At 42.1% G+C, this 18458-nt stretch overlaps 1 long non-coding RNA gene across 1 annotated transcript in view; it reads right to left on the bottom strand.

Moving 5' to 3' along the window:
* LOC143781473 (uncharacterized) overlaps window positions 1-18458 on the bottom strand; it is a 62722-nt gene that overhangs the window by 1755 nt on the left and 42509 nt on the right. Inside the window, exon 2 of the long non-coding RNA XR_013216728.1 lies at window positions 5019-5088. This is a non-coding gene — a long non-coding RNA (uncharacterized LOC143781473). The remainder of the gene's footprint in view (window positions 1-5018; window positions 5089-18458) is intronic.

Genomic DNA, 18458 nt, shown 5'->3' with positions numbered 1-18458 from the left:
TCCACCTGACCGGAGGAAAATCGAGGGTGAAACCCCGAATTACAGAAAAACGGGGACACCAAGGTGGAAGAACTGGCCCGATTATTGAGGGCGAACTCTGCCAATGGCAAAAAAGCAACCCAATCATCCTGGTCAGCAGAGACAAAACACCTCAGATATGTCTCAAGGGTCTGATTAGTCCGCTCGGTCTGGCCATTAGTCTGAGGGTGAAAAGCAGATGAAAAAGACAAATCTATGCCCATCCTAGCACAGAATGCCCGCCAAAATTTAGACACAAATTGGGTACCTCTGTCAGAAACAATATTCTCAGGAATACCGTGCAATCGGACAACATTCTGAAAAAACAGAGGAACCAACTCAGAAGAAGAAGGCAACTTGGGCAGAGGAACCAAATGGACCATTTTAGAGAAACGGTCACAGACCACCCAGATGACAGACATCTTCTGGGAAACAGGCAGATCTGAAATAAAATCCATCGAGATGTGTGTCCAAGGCCTCTTAGGAATAGGCAAGGGCAACAGCAGTCCGCTAGCCCGAGAACTACAAGACTTGGCCCGAGCACAAACGTCACATGACTGCACAAAGACTCGCACATCTCGTGACAGGGAAGGCCACCAGAAGGATCTCGCCACCAAATCCCTGGTACCAAAAATTCCGGGATGACCCGCCAATGCAGAAGAATGTACCTCAGAGATGACTCTGCTGGTCCAATCATCCGGAACAAACAGTCTATCAGGCGGACAACGATCCGGTCTATCCGCCTGAAACTCTTGCAAGGACCGCCGCAGATCAGGAGAAACGGCCGACAAAATTACTCCCTCCCTAAGGATACCTGTGGGTTCAGAATTACCAGGAGAGTCCGGGTCAAAACTCCTAGAAAGGGCATCTGCCTTAACATTCTTAGAACCCGGTAGGTATGACACCACAAAATTAAAGCGAGAAAAAAATAAAGACCAGCGCGCCTGTCTAGGATTCAGGCGTCTGGCAGTCTCAAGATAAATCAAATTTTTGTGGTCAGTCAATACCACCACCTGATGCCTAGCCCCCTCGAGCCAATGGCGCCACTCCTCAAACGCCCACTTCATGGCCAAAAGCTCCCGATTCCCAACATCATAATTCCGCTCTGCGGGCGAAAATTTGCGAGAAAAGAAGGCACAAGGCCTAATGACGGAGCAGTCGGAACCTTTCTGCGACAACACTGCCCCAGCTCCGATCTCCGAAGCGTCAACCTCAACCTGAAAAGGCAGATTCACATCAGGCTGACGCAACACAGGGGCAGAGGCAAAACGGCGCTTAAGCTCCTGAAAGGCCTCTACAGCATGAGGGGACCAATTAGCAACATCAGCGCCTTGTCTGGTCAAATCAGTCAGTGGTTTAACGACATCCGAAAAACCAGCAATAAATCGGCGGTAAAAGTTGGCAAAGCCCAAAAATCTCTGAAGACCCTTAAGAGAGGAGGGCTGAGTCCAGTCACAAATAGCTTGCACCTTGACGGGATCCATCTCAATGGAAGAGGGAGAAAAAATATACCCCAAAAAGGAAATTTTCTGGACCCCAAAAACGCACTTAGACCCCTTCACACATAAAGAATTAGACCGCAGAACCTGAAAAACTCTCCTGACCTGCTGGACATGAGAGTCCCAGTCATCAGAAAAAATCAGAATATCATCCAGATAAATTATCATAAATTTATCCAGAAAATCGCGGAAAATATCATGCATAAAAGACTGGAAAACTGAAGGAGCATTAGAAAGACCAAAAGGCATGACCAAATACTCAAAGTGGCCCTCGGGCGTATTAAATGCGGTCTTCCACTCATCCCCCTGCCTGATCCGCACCAAATTATACGCCCCACGAAGATCAATTTTAGAGAACCACTTAGCACCCTCTATACGAGCAAACAAATCAGTAAGCAATGGCAATGGGTATTGATACTTAACAGTGATCTTATTCAGAAGCCGATAATCAATACATGGTCTCAAAGAGCCGTCTTTTTTTTGAGACAAAGAAAAACCCAGCTCCCAAGGGAGAAGAAGATGGACGAATATGTCCCTTTTCCAAAGACTCCTTTATATATTCCCGCATAGCAGCATGTTCCGGCACAGACAAATTAAACAAACGACCCTTTGGATATTTACAACCCGGTATCAAATCTATGGCACAATCGCACTCACGGTGCGGAGGTAACGACCCAAGCTTGGGTTCGTCAAAGACGTCTTGATAATCAGAGAGGAACTCAGGGACTTCAGAGGGAATGGACGACGAAATAGAAACCAAAGGTACGTCCCCATGAATACCCTTACATCCCCAGCTCAACACAGACATTGCTCTCCAGTCCAAGACTGGGTTGTGAGACTGCAACCATGGCAATCCCAGTACCAAATCGTCATGTAAATTAAACAGCACCAGGAAACGAATAATCTCCTGGTGATCCGGATTGATACGCATGGTTACTTGTGTCCAGTATTGTGGTTTATTATTAGCCAATGGGGTGGAGTCAATCCCCTTCAGAGGAATAAGAGTCTCCAAAGGCTCTAAATCAAAACCACAACGATTGGCAAAAGACCAATCCATAAGACTCAGAGCGGCGCCAGAGTCAACATAGGCGTCCGTGGCAATGGATGACAAAGAGCAAATCAGGGTTACAGACAAAATAAACTTAGACTGAATGGTGCCAATGGAAACAGACTTATCAAGCTTCTTTGTACGCCTAGAGCATGCTGATATAACATGAGTAGAATCCCCACAATAGAAACACAATCCATTCTTCCGTCTAAAATTCTGTCGCTCGCTCCTGGACAGAATTCTATCACACTGCATACTTTCTGGCGTCTTTTCCATAGACACCGCCAGATGGTGCACCGGTTTGCGCTCCCGCAGACGCCTATCAATCTGAATAGCCATTGTCATGGACTCATTCAGACCTGCAGGCAAAGGGAACCCCACCATAACATCCTTAACGGCATCAGAGAGACCTTCTCTGAAAGTTGCCGCCAAGGCGCACTCATTCCACTGAGTAAGCACAGACCATTTACGGAATTTTTGGCAGAAAACTTCAGCTTCGTCTTGCCCCTGAGATAGTGCCATCAAAGTTTTTTCTGCCTGAAGTTCCAAATGAGGTTCCTCATAAAGCAAGCCCAAGGCCAGAAAAAACGCATCCACATCGCGTAACGCAGGATCCCCTGCTGGCAATGAGAAGGCCCAATCTTGAGGGTCACCCCTGAGCAAGGAAATCACAATCCTAACCTGCTGAGCAGGGTCTCCAGCTGAACGAGACTTCAGGGACAAATAAAGCTTACAATTATTTCGGAAATTCTGGAAGCTAGCTCTATTCCCTGTGAAGAACTCCGGCAAAGGAATTCTCGGCTCAGATACCGGAGCATGTACCACAAAATCTTGTAAATTTTGTACTTTCGTGATGAGATTATTCAAACCCGCAGTTACACTCTGGAGATCCATTATTGTCAGGTGCACACAGAGCATACAGAGATTAGGAGGAGAGAGAGAAAAAAGACTGCAGCAAGGCAGACTGGAGGAAAAAAAAAAAAAAAAAAAAAAATTCCAGCAGACTTCTTATAACTCTCCTTTCTCAACCTGGGTCTTTAACACTTTATCGGCCGGTCAAACTGTCATGATCTCTGCAGGCAGAGATCATAGCAAGCCTATAGAGGGACAAGCTCTCGGAAGATGGAACTATACTGACCATGAACTAAGCCTGCCGCGCAACTAGAAATAGCCAGGTAGCATTTCCTATTTATCGCTAGATGCCCAGCTCTGGCCTAAGACCTAAATAGCTAGCAGAGGGAAATATAAGACCTGGCTCACCTCTAGAGAAATATTCCAAAGAAGACAGTAGCCCCCCACATATAATGACGGTGAGTTCAGATGAAACAACAAACGCAGCAGGAAAATAGTCTTAGCAAATTTGAGGTCCGCTTACTAGATAGCAGAAGACAGATAGTATACTTTCATGGTCAGCAGAAAAACACTAACAAAACACCATCCAGAGATTACCTTAAACTCTGGCATTAACTCATAACGCCAGAGTAGCAATCCCTGATCAACGAGAGCTTTCCAGACACAGTCACAAAACTTCAGCTGTGAACTGGAACAAATAGGCAAAACAAAACATGGACAAAAGTCCAACTTATCTAGTAGTAGTCTAGAAGCAGGAACAAGCACTGAGAGGCATCAGATAACATTGTTGACCGGCAAGAAACCACCAGAGAAATGAGCTTAAATAGCGACACCCACTACTGATGGAACCAGGTGAAACAGGAAAGAGGATGACAAGTCCAATTCCACAAGCGACCACCGGGGGAGCCCAGAATCCAAATTCACAACAGTGGTGCATCTTATGCATTTTTCCATGCATTCTGTAACCACATAAAAGTATGTAACCCCTTTAATACAGAGGAAGTCTTTTACAATCTGTAAGTGTTTTGGAAGTAAATATTGAGTCTTGACTTGGCTTTTTACAGCTTTTCTCTGGCATATTTGAAATAATTGAATATTCCATAACAACCCTGTATGTCCACTGTTCATCGACTTCAGTGGAAAATTCAAGATCTGTTATTGGAATCTTTCCCTACAATTCATGATGAAAGGATAAACACGAACACACATTTTAATGAAGTGCCTCAGGCAAATATCTGTCTCGCCTGCTCATCTCGGTCCATGGAGTTTTCCCAGAAGTTTTTTTTTTTTTAAATATCTGGAGGAAAGGTTATTAAAGAATGTCATTATACTGTATCATAAGAACCTGACTCAAGATTAAATATTGGGAATGGAAAAAATAGTTTATACATCGATATTCTTGTTCCTAACAAGGGGTAATATTCGAAAGGAGAGTTTAACATAATCCTTAACCTGTCAGTCCAGAATGCCCTATGGAATAAAACAGCAATAGTAGCATAAATGTAAAAATATGAAAGTACGGGAAGTCCCCAACTTACGAACATCAAGCTTAACTACGACCCTAGTTCTGCACATCGGAACACCCAAAACCAAAGACTCACCTCATCGCTCAAAAATATGTTTTGCTTGTAGTATAACAGAGAAATTGAATGCTTAATAATAGGACAGCCCCTTTAAGAAAAATAAATGATACAATTACAGATCAAAAATACAACAGCACAAATTGTACTTCACCCAGAGGAAGGACCATCGAGATGCAACATCAAAAGTTAGACAAAATGTGAATGACCTTTTTTTACTGGACATCTGCTTTTAATAATTAGTGAATTTATAACAAGAAATACAAAAATACTTATTTTATATCCATCATATTATGAGAAAAAAAGCTAAAAGTTATTTAAAGATACCAGGGTAATGGGCTACAAATTAAAGATGTGTGTAATAATAGAGATTGTCATTCTATGTACAGATTATTAGATTATATTAGAATTTATAACATTTGTTTAGCATTAGACATAACTAATAGTGGTCACAATTACTCTGTGCTCATGCCATCTGGGCATTAATTGCATTAATTGTTTGGTTCACCTGGTGAGGTGGATTTACAAAGCCGCAGGTCAGGATGGACACACGGGCTCAGAACGTTGGTACAGATGGCTGAAGGGCACGTAGAGGAGTGACAAATTGAACATACTGGAAGCACGGGATCTGGAGGGCGATTGAAGAGGGAATCCATATGTCTGGGCAGTGGCGTATCCAGGGGGGCAGCCGGGGCATGTGCCCCGGGCGCAGTCGACAGGAATTCGGCGGAATTCTGCCGCCCCCACACTGAGATTCTTCCGTTCTCTGAGCTAGCTGTCAAATCAGAAATCAGGACATTATGGGGGCAGAAGAAATCTGAGCACATTATGGGGGCAGAAATCAGGACATTATGGGGGCAGAAATCTGAGCACATTATGGGGGCAGAAATCAGAACATTATGGGGGCAGAAATCTGAGCACATTATGGGGGCAGAAGAAATCTGAGCACATTATAGGGGCAGAAATCAGGACATTATGGGGGCAGAAGAAATCTGAGCACATTATGGGGGCAGAAATCAGGACATTATGGGGCAGAAGAAATCTGAGCACATTATGGGGGCAGAAATCTGAGCACATTATGGGGGCAGAAATCAGAACATTATGGGGGCAGAAGAAATCTGAGCACATTATGGGGGCAGAAATCAGGACATTATAGGGGGCAGAAATCTGAGGACGTTATGGGGGGGAGAAATTTGAGGACAGTATGAGGGAGAAATCTGAGGACAGTATGGGGGGAGAATTTTAATTTTTACATTGTGAACTAGGGAAAGTATGGATGGGGGGGCGCCAAACTGATCCTTTGCCCCGTGTGCAGGAAAAGCTAGATACACCTCTGTCTGGGCCCACACATAGAGGAAGATAGCGGAACCACAGGTGTATAGCAAGGATGAATCCAAAATATCAGTCCAATAACAGTGACTGGTTTATCCAGAAGATCGCTAGCAGTAGGTTTACTGGCAGAATGTATGCAGGAACCAGGAGAATTGCAAGATGACTGTGTAAAGATACAGTAAGTGAGGTTCGTCAGATGCAGTGCAGAGCAGGAGGCAGAGAAGGGGTTAACAAGATTTACTTTGAATGGGTTAATTGTGTACAAGGAATACTTTGCGCAGGGAGAAGAAAAACAACATCGTAATGTGCTGGAACACTGAGCGCAACAGCAGTATTTGCACAAAAATAACACAATATTTGGGAAAAGAGGGTGTATGAGAGAGGTAACTTATCGGTTGAAGTTCTTGTAGGGGAGAGGTCCCGCTGATGTCACAATCCATGAACAAAGTCTCTGGCTCTGCTGCACAGGAACGAAATGCACTGTCTCCTGACAGTACCAAAGTATCCGGGTTTGCTTGACTTGAGTGCGTTGGTGTGTGGGATCACTCCCTTTTGTTGTTTCTTCTGGAATGTCTCGGGGAGCACACAGGCTGACAGGCCACGGAGGTGTGTGAACCTCTCACGGGCTCGCTACGATCAAAGCACGAGGTGTACTGGACCAGTACGGGAACACCCAGGGGCAGTGCCGTCTCAGAGGGTGAGTCAGTCCGCAAGGTATTGGCGTATGTGGCGTCAGTAGTCGGAGCAGTTGGGAGTGAGTCAACCTTCACCATTCCCCTTGTCGCCTTCCCGCCAAATCTCTCGTCTTCCTATGCTCAGTTCCTTTTATCTCCCCCACGCCCCCTTCTGTCAGGTGTTCAGGTCCTCTCCACCCAGACCAATCGCCCCCTGGCAACAGTGGTGACAGCCCCGATAGTTCCGTCCCTAAAGTGCATATAGAACTGCTGACTCTGTTCTGGCTCATCTTCTTACAACTGCATAGTGTGATCGGATGGTTGAGCACTCCAAAATAAACTCTAGAGTCTCAATACTAAGACACAGTTGTGTTTCTATCTAGGCCTTAAAAGATCTGGGGAAATTATTTATGATCATAGAGATACATTGGGCAATTTACAAACCCCAACATGGGGAAGAACAAGGGGTGACAGCCATGCTGTTGTGATGGATGCAGTACGTGGTTAAGCATTGTCTTGTAAAATATACACGGTCTTCCCTGAAATAGACCTTGTCTGGATGGGAGCATATGTTGTCCTAAGGCCTCTATATCTCAAAATTGATGGCGCCTTTCAAGATGTGCAATAGGTCCCTACCATAAGCACTAATGCAGCCCCATACCATCAGAGATGCAGGCTTTCTAACTGTGCACTGATAACTGATAACAAGCTTGATGGTCCTTCTCGAGTCCACAGGGCATGGCGTCCATGGTTTACATTAAGAATTTCAATTTTGATTCATCTGTCCACTGAACTGTTTTCCATTTTGCCTCAGTCCATTTTAAATGAGCTTTGACCCAGAGAAGATGTCAGCGTTTTTGGATTACGTTGATATATGGTTTCTTCTTTGCTTGATGGTCTGGAGCATTAACTTGCATTTGTAGTTTACACGTAAAACTGTGTTCACAGACAAGAATTCCTGGAAGAATTCCTGAGCTCATGCAATGATGTGCACAACAGAATCATGCCTAGTTTTAGGCTGTGTGCACACGTAACAGATTTTTTGCGTTTTTTTCGCGGTTTTTCGCTATAAAAACGCTATAAAACCGCGAAAAAAACGCTAACATTAAGCATCCTATGTAACAGAATGCAATCCGCATTTTTTGTGCACATGCTACATTTTTTTTCCTGAGCGGAATCGCAATCCAGAAAAAAACGCAGCATGTTCATTAAAATTGCGGAATCGCGGCGATTCTGCACACATAGGAGTGCATTGATCTGCTTACTTCCCGCACGGGGCTGTGCACACCATGCGAGAAGTAAGCAGATCAAGTGCGGTTGGTACCCAGGGTGGAGGAGAGGAGACTCTCCTCCACGGACTGGGCACCATATAAGTGGTAAAAAAAAAAAGAATTAAAATAAAAAATAGCGATATACTCACCCTCTGGCGGCCCGACCTTCTCAGGGGCTTCCGAGGTGTGTGTGAAGGACCTGCGATGATGTCACGGTCACATGACCGCGGGTCACGTGACCGCTACGTCAATGGAAGGTCCTGAACACACAGCATTAGGAACGGACGCCGCTGAGGTGAGTATAACCTTTTTTTTTTTAATTATTATTATTTTTAACATTCTATCTTTTACTATAGATGCGGCATAGGCAGCATCTATAGTAAAAAGTTGGTCACACTTTGACAAACATGTTTGACAAGTGTGACCAACCTGTCAAACAGTTTTCCAAGCGATGCTACAGATCGCTTGGGAAACGCTAGCATTCTGCAAGCTAATTATGCTTGCAAAACGCTAGTTTTCTGCGGGTATATGCATGCAAATTCTGCATGCGATATACCCGCGGCAGGAGGCGCAGAATTGCCGCGGAAATTTCCGCGGCAATTCTGCTACGTGTAAACTCAGCCTTAATGCAGTTTTTCCTGATGGCCTGTAGGTCATGAGCATCCAATATATGACAATCAGCCTTGTCCCTTGTACACATGGATTTCTCCAGAATCTCTGAATCTTTTGATGATATTATTTACTGTAGATGGACATATTCAAAGTCTTTGCAATTTTATCTTCCACAATTTTTAGTTGTTCAAGGATTGTTGAACCTCTGACTATCTTTGCTTCTGAGAGACTCTGCCTCTCTAACATACTTGTTTTATGCAGTCATGTGTCATAATTGAAAGTTGACCCCAAGCTGTTTTTCATTAGTACCACTTACTTTTGTTAATCCTATCCCTATTTTTTTTTACATGTGTTGCTGCCATCAATTTCTAAATGACTTCATTTTTTAAAATGTCCGACATTCATCTTCTGATGTGTGTTCTAGTTCTGCTGTGAATAGATATGGCAATAAGAGATTTCCAAATCATTGCATTCTTATTTTCTTTACATTTTACCCAACATCCCAATTTTTGGGGAGAACAGGGTTATACCATACATTTTCTACATCACCATAATTAACTTGCCAGTTTTCTCAACCCAAAATAGTCAAGCTTTGCAAAAAAGGCATAATAAAAAATGCTAGGATGGTAGATATGAGTACAGTAAGAGTAAAGTGGCAGCGGGTCTCAGTATAGATATGACATGTATGGTTGTCAAATTGTACATGTAAAAGAGGTGTGCAAAAACAGACATGCACTGTTAACTGTCTACATTATTTAAACATTTTTCCTATTTTTTTCAGCAAAATTCAACTTTTTTCCTAAAAGTGATGTGAAATGCTAAGTAGAACGCAAGTCCAAAAAGTGAGCACCTGCAGCAGGGCGCTGTATTGATGTATCATGTAAAGATGTAAATAGGTGTGCAAAATAGAAAAAAAAATAGCTTGTGACAGACGCACACAGGTTGACAGTGATAGATAAGTGTCTGAATTTTGGAGAATTTTCTTTAGTATTTTAAAACAATTATTTTGCCTCTTCACAATAAAAAGAATGCTCAAGAAATGCAAAAACTCAGTACAGTCGCTTGTGACAAGCAAGCACAGCATTTCTGTTTGACACTGATTTCAGGGTTATTTTATTCCTGTGGCTTGGTGCTCCTTTCTAGTGCATTGTGAATGAAGAAAAAAATGTGTAATTGTACGTTACTGCTCAATCATACTGAGTCTGCCACTGCTCTGGCGTCTTTTATCTTTCTCTCCACTTATCAATTGAATCTCTGTATTATTCACAGATTACTACACTCATCTTCTTCACTGCTGCACTTGTACAACATATTACTGTCTGAAGTATTTATCCAATGCTTTAGGGTTCTCTCTCTTTCTATCGATATTGCTGAGCTTTGATGCTGATCTTTGACTATTCAAAAAAAAAAAAAAAAAGCTGCTGCATTCCCTGCCTTGACTTTTATACTGGCTATCATAGTCCCTCTTGATTAGCTGTGGTTGCATCTGAGGTCATCTCAATCCTTCTGTGGCTTATGCAATGTGTAAAAAAAAAAAAATCAGTGGGCATTTCTTTATCGAATCATAAATTCTTGAAATTCATCAGGACCTACAAACTCATGAGATTCGATTCACATAAAATCGATTTGCTCATTTCTACTTTGCACTACTAAAGTCCTGATCAAATGTATAGCATTCCTCATGCATTTGACATACTTTCCATAGTGCGTGGTTTGAATATTTCCAATGACATTTTTTACAAATGACCCCACTGTGCTTGTTGTCTGGGAAATTCACATTTTAAATTTCCCAACTCAAGTGGGAATTATTGTCATAAATTTATCATTTATTTTCAAATTACCAATTGATTATTGTATAAGAGAACTGACTCTCCGGAGATATGAACATCCCTAGCTCTTGACACTTGCCCTGAGATAATTAAAAACAGCAATGTTCTATATGTCAGAATTGTCATTGGTCATTTATGGAAAAAGGCTATTTCTGAAAACATTTTCCTGCTTTTTTGGACACGGTTGGAAATTGAAAGCATACTCCCTGCAATGTGAGGTCAGATACAACTGCACATTTATCATTAAATGTTGTTCTTGACTCGTCCATAACTTTTTTATTTCTCCATCTACATAGTCGTTTGACGACTTGTTTTTTTTTGCTGGATGAGTTGTGGTTCTGAATGACAAAATTGACGTTGCCATAAAATTTAGTCAAAAAATTGGGGTGAAATTGTAAAAAAAAGTGCAATTCCACCATTGTTTTTTGGGCTATGTTTTTACGACATTGTGCAGTAAAAGTGACAGTACGACACTACCATATTTGTTTTACTTTTTTTAGATTAAAAACAATCTGAGCATTGTAAAAAAATTTGGTTTGTGCCCCCATTTTTCCGAGAGCTGTAATGTTTTCACTTTTCAGTCAATGGAGCTGTAGGAAAGATTTGTTTTTATTTTGCATGGCGATACATATGATGTATTGAATACTTTTTACTGCACGTTTTGGAGGAGTGCAGGGACCGAAAAACTCTGGTGTCTCTTTTTTTTCTTTATGGAATATATTGTACGTATGAATTCATTTTACTTTTTCAAAAACTGGACTTTTTACAGCTGTGACAAATAAGTTTATTTTTTATTTATTTTAACTTGGAAAATAGGAGGGATTTAAACTTTAATACTTAAAAAAAAATTTATTTAACCCCTTTCTGACATTGGACGTACTATCCCGTCGAGGTGGGGTGCTCCCGTATGATCACCGACGGGATAGTACGTCCAGCGTGATCGGCTGCGCTCCCCCCGTGATCGCGGCCGGGTGTCAGCTGCCTATCGTAGCTGACATCCGGCACTATGTGCCAGGAGCGGTCACGGACCGCCCCCGGCACATTAGCCCCCGGCACACCGCGATCAAACATGATCGCGGTGTGCCGGCGGTATAGGGAAGCATCGCGCAGGGAGGGGGCTCCCAGCGGGCTTCCCTGAGACCCCCGGAGCAACGCGATGTGATCGCGTTGCTGCGAGGGTCTCTTACCTCCTCCTCCTCCTCCTTGCAGGCCCGGATCCAAGATGGCCACGGCATCCGGGTCCTGCAGGGAGGTGGCTTCACTGCGCTCGTCGGGAAGCATAGAAAAAGTGCACGTCAGATCGGTGATCTGACACCGTGCACAGCAAAGTGTCAGATCACCGATCTTACACTATAACATGATGCCCCCCCCCCCCCCCGGGGCAATGTTATAGTGTAAAAAAAAATATTCCAATATGTAAAAAAAAATAATTTTTTTTTAAAAATATATATATATTGTTCCTATAAATACATTTCTTAATCTAAATAATAATTTAAAAAAAGTACACATATTTAGTATCGCCGCGTAACGACCCCACCTATAAAACTTTATCACTTCAGTGAACACCGTAAAAAAAAAAAAAAAAAAGCAAAAAACAACGCTTTATTCTCATACCGCCAAACAAAAAATGGAATAACACGCGATCAAAAAGACAAATATAAATAACCATGGTACTGCTGAAAACGTCATCTTGTGCCGCAAAAGACGAGCTGCCATACAGCATCACCAGCAAAAAAATAAAAAAGTTATAGTCCTCAGAATAAAGCGATGCAAAAATAATTATTTTTTCCATAAAATAGTTTTTATCGTATAAAAGCGCCAAAACATAAAAAAATGATACAAATGAGGTATCGCTGTAATCGTACTGACACAAGAATAAAACTGCTTTATCAATTTTACCAAACGCGGAACGGTATAAATGCCTCCCCCAAAAGAAATTCATGAATAGCTGGTTTTTGGTCATTCTGCCTCACAAAAATTGGAATAAAAAGCGATCAAAAAATGTCACGTGCCCGAAAATGTTACCAATAAAAACGTCAACTCGTCCCGCAAAAAAACAAGACCTCACATGACTCTGTGGACTCAAATATGGAAAAATTATAGCTCTCAAAATGTGGTAACGCAAAAAATATTTTTTGCAATAAAAAGCGTCTTTCAGTGTGTGACGGCTGCCAATCATAAAAATCCGCTAAAAAAACCCGCTATAAAAGTAAATCAAACCCCCCTTCATCACCCCCTTAGTTAGGGAAAAATTAAAAAATTTAAAAAATGTATTTATTTCCATTTTCCCATTAGGGTTAGGGTTAGGGCTTGGGTTAGGGTTAGGGTTAGGGCTAGGGTTAGGGCTAGGGTTAGGGCTAGGGTTAGGGCTAGGGTTAGGGTTAGGGCTAGGGTTAGGGTTGGGGCTAGGGTTAAGGCTACAGTTAGGGTTGGGGCTAAAGTTAGGGTTAGGGTTGGGGCTAAAGTTAGGGTTAGGGTTGGGGCTAAAGTTAGGGAAAGGGTTTGGATTACATTTACGGTTGGGAATAGGGTTGGGATTAGGGTTAGGGGTGTGTCTGGGATAGAGGTGTGGTTAGGGTTACCGTTGGGACTAGGGTTAGGGATGTGTTTGGATTAGGGTTTCAGTTATAATTGGGGGGTTTCCACTGTTTAGGCACATCAGGGGCTCTCCAAACGCGACATGGCATCCGATCTCAATTCCAGCCAATTCTGCGTTGAAAAAGTAAAACAGTGCTCCCTCCTTTCCGAGCTCTCTCGTGTGCCCAAACAGGGGTTTTCCCCAACATATGGGGTATCAGCGTACTCAGGACAAATTGGACAACAACTTTTGGAGTCCAATTTCTCCTGTTACCCTTGGGAAAATACAAAACTGGGGGCTAAAAAATAATTTTTGTGGGAAAAATTTTTTTTTTAATTTTCACGGCTCGGCGTTATAAACTGTAGTGAAACACTTGGGGGTTCAAAGTTCTCACAACACATCTAGATAAGTTCCTTGGGGGGTCTAGTTTCCAATATGGGGTCACTTGTCGGGGGTTTCTACTGTTTAGGTACATTAGGGGCTCTGCAAACGCAATGTGATGCCTGCAGACCAATCCATCTAAGTCTGCATTCCAAATGATGCTCCTTCCCTTCCGAGCTCTGCCATGCGCTCAAATGGTGGTTCCCCCCCACATATGGGGTATCAGCGTACTCAGGACAAATTGAACAACAACATTTAGGGTCAAATTTCTCCTGCTACCCTTGGAAAAATACAAAACTGGGGGCTAAAAAATAATTTTTGTGGAAAAAAAAATATTTTTTATTTGCACGGCTCTGCGTTATAAACTGTAGTGAAACACTTGGGGGTTCAAAGCTCTCACAGCACATCTAGATTAGTTCCTTAGGGAGTTTACTTTCCAAAATGGTGTCACTTGTGGGGGGGTTTCTACTGTTTAGGTACATTAGGGGCTCTGCAAACGCAATGTGACTCCTGCAGACCATTCCATGTAAGTCTGCATTCCAAATGGCGCTCCTTCCCTTCCGAGCCCTCCCATGCACCCAAACAGTGGTTCCCCCCCACATATGGGGTATCAAAGTACTCAGGACAAATTGGACAACAACTTTTGGGGTCCAATTTCTCCTGTTACCCTCGGGAAAATACAAAACTGGGGGCTAAAAAATAATTTTTGTGGGAAAAAATTTTTGTTTTATTTTTACGGCTGTGCATTATAAACTTCTGTGAAGCCCTTGCTGGGTCAAAGTGCTCACCACACCTCTAGATAAGTTCCTTAGGGGGTCTACTTTCCAAAATGGTGTCACTTGTGGGGGTTTCAATGTTTAGGCACATCAGTGGCTCTCCAAACGCAACATGGCGTCCCATCTCAATTCCTGTCAATTTTGCATTGAAAAGTCAAACGGCGCTCCTTCCCTTCCGAGCTCTCCCATGCGCCCAAACAGTGGTTTACCCCCACATATGGGGTATCAGCGTACTCAGGACAAATTGTACAACATCTTTTGGGGTCCAATTTCTTCTCTTACCCTTGGGAAAATAAACAATTGGGGGCGAAAAGATAATTTTTGTGAAAAAATATGATTTTTCATTTTTACGGTTCTGCATTATAAACTTCTGTGAAGCACTTGGTGGGTCAAAGTGCTCACCACACCTCTAGATAAGTTCCTTAGGGGGTCTACTTTCCAAAATGGTGTCACTTGTGGGGGGTTTCAATGTTTAGGGACATCAGTGGCTCTCCAAACGCAACATGGCGTCCCATCTGAATTCCAGTCAATTTTGCATTGAAAAGTCAAATGGCGCTCCTTCGCTTCCGAGCTCTGTCATGCGCCCAAACAGTGGTTTACCCCCACATATGGGGTATCGGCGTACTCAGGACAAATTGTACAACAACTTTTGGGGTCCATTTTCTCCTGTTACCCTTGGTAAAATAAAACAAATTGGAGCTGAAGTAAATTTTTTGTGAAAAAAAGTTAAATGTTCATTTTTATTTAAACATTCCAAAAATTCCTGTGAAACACCTGAAGGGTTAATAAACTTCTTGAATGTGGTTTTGAGCACCTTGAAGGGTGCAGTTTTTAGAATGGTGTCACACTTGGGTATTTTCTATCATATAGACCCCTCAAAATGACTTCAAATGAGATGTGGTCCCTAAAAAAAAATGGTGTTGTAAAAATGAGAAATTGCTAGTCAACTTTTAACCCTTATAACTCCCTAACAAAAAAAAATGTTGGTTCCAAAATTGTGCTGATGTAAAGTAGACATGTGGGAAATGTTACTTATTAAGTATTTTGTGTGACATATCTCTGTGATTTAATTACATAAAAATACAAAGTTGGAAAATTGCGAAATTTTCAAAATTTTCACCAAATTTCCATTTTTTTGACAAATAAACGCAGGTAATATCAAAGAAATTTGACCACTATCATGAAGTACAATATGTCCCGAGAAAACAATGTCAGAATCACCGAGATCCGTTGAAGCGTTCCAGAGTTATAACCTCATAAAGGGACAGTGGTCAGAATTGTAAAAATTGGCCCGGTCATTAACGTGCAAACCACCCTTGGGGGTGAAGGGGTTAATTGTATTTTTTGTTTTAGTTCACTGAGCCTGTGACCATTTGATTGCATGTGTCAGCAACTGCTCAGAACATAGTGTAGAGTGCATAGGCTGTAACTACGTCCCTGACACTGACTAACAACTGACTAAGCATTCGAGCCGGCTGTCAGTCAGTGGCAGGCCATGGTTACAGCCACCGCTCGCTATGCACTGAGGGGTTACTGAAGCCGCTCCTCTATGACCTCCTGGCAGTGAGACTCGTTCTGTGGTGGCCGCACGGATTCAGAACTCTATTAACCTGCAGATTGACCCTATTACCTGCAGGTTAATAGCGTTTTTTACATGACAGGTTCAGTTCAAGTCAGAATTGTCATTTACACAAACAATTTCTCGTCAAGCCTATGAAAATTCATGTAATTTATATAATTGCCATGTTTTAGGGTTTAGTGTGCTGGTGTCTGACTGAAGCAAGAAGAAAACTAATGGCATCACCACTTCCAAAGTATTACCACTGCTACGTCTTTGTAGGCGGCATGTAACCGATGATTTTGGTTGGCCAGGACCAGATGTTTGACAGCTCAATGAGGGAGGCCACCAGTCAGAAATAATCTTTTTACTCAATAATAACTTGTTGGGGATTATACACAATAGATAGAGGGTACACATCTTTATTAATGTATCCTTCACAAAGCGGTGCATTTTCCACACGCAGTTTAAATTTCTTCTTCTTTACTCGCTTGTCCCCTATCATCACCATTCCTTTCTATTTCACCACAACCCAGCTCAGTAATACAGTCCAGTTAGCAAGAGTCCTATTCACAACCCACAGTTCCGCATTTTCTTTACCCTCTAGGGAACTATATTGCCAGTATGGCCGAACTTATCTTCTCTGTCCCTGATGGTCTAGAACGCCCGCCTGGGGCACTCTCTTCATCTCACGTATTCTGTCCCATCTTGGACGGTTACCTCTGGAGTTATAAAATCTGGGTCATACTGCTAGGCTTCTTCTAATGTGATCCGTCTCCGATCAATGAGTCTGTCTTTTGGTCACTTCTCTCATTCTCAATGATCAAACCTTAGGCCTGAGTTCTATGCACACGTCTATCTGACTTTCTGACAGGAAACTGTCTCTGTCCCTTCACCTTAGCCTCTCACATTCTGGGCTAGTCCCAATCTTTAACACTAAATCTCCCTATCATCGGGTAACACACTGTACCAACATCATTAAAGCATATGACAATTCACATTACACAATATAACATTACCCTTTTTGTTCAAGGAAGAACATGGACAGTGAGTCCATCTCTTTACACAACCTCACAATGGCCAACTCTTCCTTTTTCCGACTGATTGCTATAGACAACTGTTTTAACTGTTTTCTGTGCTAGCTTTAGTAAATCTCATCTCCCCCACTTCCAATGTTTGCATTCATGGAAATTTAGAAATCTCCTGCAGTGAAAACAGTTTCCTTCTGTGTTTGTTTGGGACAGATCTCTTTATACACCAGATTAACAATGTTTTTACTGGGACGATTGAGTTTCAGTTTCCATGGAAAAGTAAATAAACACAAAGTTTTCACCGGATATTTTAAGTCTGTGATGCAGAATTACTCAACGAATTTAGATTTTTATAAAGCTGAGGATTTTACAAGAACATGTAAACATTAATAGACTATAGTATCAAAGATCATTCTGTATAGGAAATAATTATTTTAACATGCGGACATTGCTGGTGATTTCACCAATTTCGATGTAATGGTAAAAATCCATGGTGTGCCCGTAGGACATTGTTTCTCAAACTCCAGTCCTGATGGCCTCCAACATGTCTTGTTTTCATGATTTCCTTAGTTTTGTACAGGTTGGAGAACCGATGGCAGTTTCTGATGCCTTAATGATAATCATATCACCTGTGCAACATCAAGGAAATCCCAAAAACATGACGTGTTCGTGACCGTGAGGACTGGAGTTTGGGAAACACTGCCATAGGGCATACACAACAGATCGTCCTTTTTGTAGCAAGGTGGCCTTCAGATTTATATGGGGCGTTTGGAAAAAAGAGTTGGTGTGGGCCAACCGTCTCAGCTTGACAAGGATCAACCAAGTTTTTCCAGAATGCCGCAGTTGGCTTTATTGACTGCCTATGTTTACCTATTGTTGACAGAATTTTTATACATCATGTAAAAAGGTTTTCAAGAAACTTGCATTGAACTGAAAATTTGCAAGGCATAAATCACATGTAAACATGGCGTTATTTAGTGTAGTGACACACGGGCCGTCATTCACCAAAGCTGGAAATCTGGAAGTCTTGTTGTTCAGAGCAACCAATCAGAGTTCAGCTCACCAGTACATTTCTAAAACTGCCCTTGAAAAAATATAAGCTGCACTGTAATTGGTTGCTCTGGGTGATAAGGCCAGTATTGTTGTTAAAGAAGTTCTGACGAGTGTGGCCCAATGTTTCCACCAATGGTTATTATCATGATGTCCTTGACATATAGAAAGGGGAAATGACTATTAATAAACTGTACATAAAAGCCCCCAAAGATAGGTCATCAATATTAAAATCCTTTAAAACTCTTTCAGAAATTCTGTGCAGAATTGTGACATCAGGGGTTAAAGGGTATAATAAGAATAAAAAAGGGGTTTTGTGTGTTTTTATTTATGTTAAATTAAGGGTTAAACTAAGTGTATTTAATTGTG

This window comes from Ranitomeya variabilis, chromosome 6 (genome assembly GCF_051348905.1).
Source record: "Ranitomeya variabilis isolate aRanVar5 chromosome 6, aRanVar5.hap1, whole genome shotgun sequence".
In the NCBI taxonomy this organism is placed as follows: Eukaryota; Metazoa; Chordata; class Amphibia; order Anura; family Dendrobatidae; genus Ranitomeya; species Ranitomeya variabilis.
Note: the sequence above shows the minus strand (reverse complement) of the source record. Positions and strands in the feature narration are given on the sequence as shown.